Source organism: Protomyctophum parallelum (assembly GCF_964188405.1).
Source record: "Protomyctophum parallelum genome assembly, chromosome: 21".
Taxonomy (NCBI): Eukaryota; Metazoa; Chordata; class Actinopteri; order Myctophiformes; family Myctophidae; genus Protomyctophum; species Protomyctophum parallelum.
In genome coordinates, this window is record NC_139713.1 from 42,490,561 (window position 1) to 42,493,145 (window position 2,585).

The 2,585-nt window shown below is 50.6% G+C and overlaps 1 long non-coding RNA gene across 1 annotated transcript in view; it reads left to right on the forward strand.

The window, feature by feature from the left end:
* The first annotated feature begins 253 nt into the window (after positions 1-253).
* The window catches only part of LOC310878553, a 6,719-nt gene continuing 4,387 nt past the window's right edge, over positions 254-2,585 (forward strand). The window contains exons 1-2 of the long non-coding RNA XR_014570902.1: positions 254-377; positions 2,456-2,585. The exon at positions 2,456-2,585 is cut by the window's right edge and continues 14 nt beyond it. This is a non-coding gene — a long non-coding RNA (uncharacterized lncRNA). The remainder of the gene's footprint in view (positions 378-2,455) is intronic.

The window sequence follows — 2,585 nt, forward strand, 5'->3', positions numbered from 1 at the left end:
TTCTCACTGGAGAGAGTAGTCCCTATGCAGCTGGTAAACTATCTGCATGCACGCACGCACGCACACAGACACACACACACACACACACACACACACACACACACACACACACACACACACACACAGACACACACACACACACACACACACACACACACACACACACACACACACACACACACACACACACAATGTAAATGTTCCTGTATTTTATGTAGGGATGGACCGGTCCTTGTTGGAGTTCCAAATTGGCACAAGGGGAGCGAGACCAGATCTTTGTAAAATCGATGTCCAGAAAGCAGCTGGATTAGATGAGCTGGTGGAGCTCATGCAGAGATGCTGGGACTCTGAGCCCAACAAGAGACCTGAGTTTGCAGGTAAATCTATTCATGCAGATATGCTGGGACTCTGAGCCCAACAAGACACCTGAGTTTGGAGGTAAATCTGCCTTTGTCACTGCACCAGTGAGAAGCTCTATTGAAATCACAAAAGATTATTCGTTGCACTAATAAAAAGCGTTTTTGTTTTTGAGGCGCTAAAGGTACTCTAAAAGTTGCACAGCTTTTTGCACACACATCACAAGAGGTGGAAAAGTACGTATTCCAATCGTCTCACAAAAGGGGCGTGGCATGATGACTCAATAGTGCCCCCCCCCCCCGCCTACAAATGTTTGTGCTTGAAGCCCCACAACGGTTTCACCTACATGTATGAAGATTGGTACACACCTGGTACACACCTGGTACACACCTGGTACACACCTGGTACACACCTGGTACTCACCTGGTACACACCTGGTACACACCTGGTACACAACTGTATTATGTTGTTAACCTGACTCCGCCAGATGGAGGCAGTATTGGGTTCTCCTCCTACCTCCATCTGGTCTCTCAAACAGAAACGATGAACCCAAAAGTCTGATATCTCCATACTAATTTAGAGTTCCTGTTAGGTTGTGTTTACATTTGCGCTGTGGCACAGCTTCAATATGTCATCAGTCTTGTGTTGATCCCGCCTCTAGCCTACAGCCGCTGAGACACATATCGCTCCTCTAGCGGCCGCATATCGCTCCCCTAGTGGCCTCATACAGCCTCATATCGCTCCTCTATAGCGGCCTCATACAGCCTCATATCGCTCCTCTAGCGGCCTCATACAGCCTCATATCACTCCTCTATAGCGGCCGCATACAGCCTCATATCACTCCTCTAGCGGCCCCATACAGCCTCATATCACTCCTCTATAGCGGCCGCATACAGCCTCATATCGCTCCTCTAGCGGCCTCATACAGCCTCATATCACTCCTCTATAGCGGCCGCATACAGCCTCATATCACTCCTCTAGCGGCCCCATACAGCCTCATATCACTCCTCTAGCGGCCTCATATCGCTCCTCTAGCGGCCTCATATCGCTCCTCTAGCGGCCTCATACAGCCTCATATCACTCCTCTATAGCGGCCTCATACAGCCTCATATCACTCCTCTATAGCGGCCTCATACAGCCTCATATCACTCCTCTAGCGGCCTCATACAGCCTCATATCACTCCTCTAGCGGCCTCATACAGCCCCATATCACTCCTCTATAGCGGCCTCATACAGCCTCATATCACTCCTCTATAGCGGCCTCATACAGCCTCATATCGCTCCTCTAGCGGCCTCATACAGCCTCATATCACTCCTCTATAGCGGCCTCATACAGCCTCATATCACTCCTCTATAGCGGCCTCATACAGCCTCATATCACTCCTCTAGCGGCCTCATACAGCCTCATATCACTCCTCTAGCGGCCTCATACAGCCTCATATCACTCCTCTAGCGGCCTCATACAGCCCCATATCACTCCTCTATAGCGGCCTCATACAGCCTCATATCACTCCTCTAGCGGCCTCATACAGCCTCATATCACTCCTCTATAGCGGCCTCATACAGCCTCATATCACTCCTCTAGCGGCCGCATACAGCCTCATATCGCTCCTCTAGCGGCCTCATACAGCCTCATATCGCTCCTCTATAGCGGCCTCATACAGCCTCACATCACTCCTCTATAGCGGCCTCATACAGCCTCATATCACTCCTCTAGCGGCCGCATACAGCCTCATATCGCTCCTCTAGCGGCCTCATACAGCCTCATATCGCTCCTCTAGCGGCCTCATACAGCCTCATATCACTCCTCTAGCGGCCTCATACAGCCTCATATCACTCCTCTATAGCGGCCTCATACAGCCTCATATCACTCCTCTATAGCGGCCTCATACAGCCTCATATCACTCCTCTATAGCGGCCTCATACAGCCTCATATCACTCCTCTATAGCGGCATCATACAGCCTCATATCACTCCTCTATAGCGGCCTCATACAGCCTCATATCACTCCTCTAGCGGCCGCATACAGCCACTGAGACGCATATCGCTCCTCTAGCGGCCGTATAAAAAGAAAGATTATTTTTGTTGTTTCATTTCAGAATGCGTTGAAGTGACACGTGGTGTTTTTTCAAGACACGAGGAGGGAATCTCTGCTGCCTGTGACCTCCTGAGACCTCCTCCTGTTCCTGCTCCTGCTCCACCTGGTGCTCCAGGGCTCACCAACAGAGA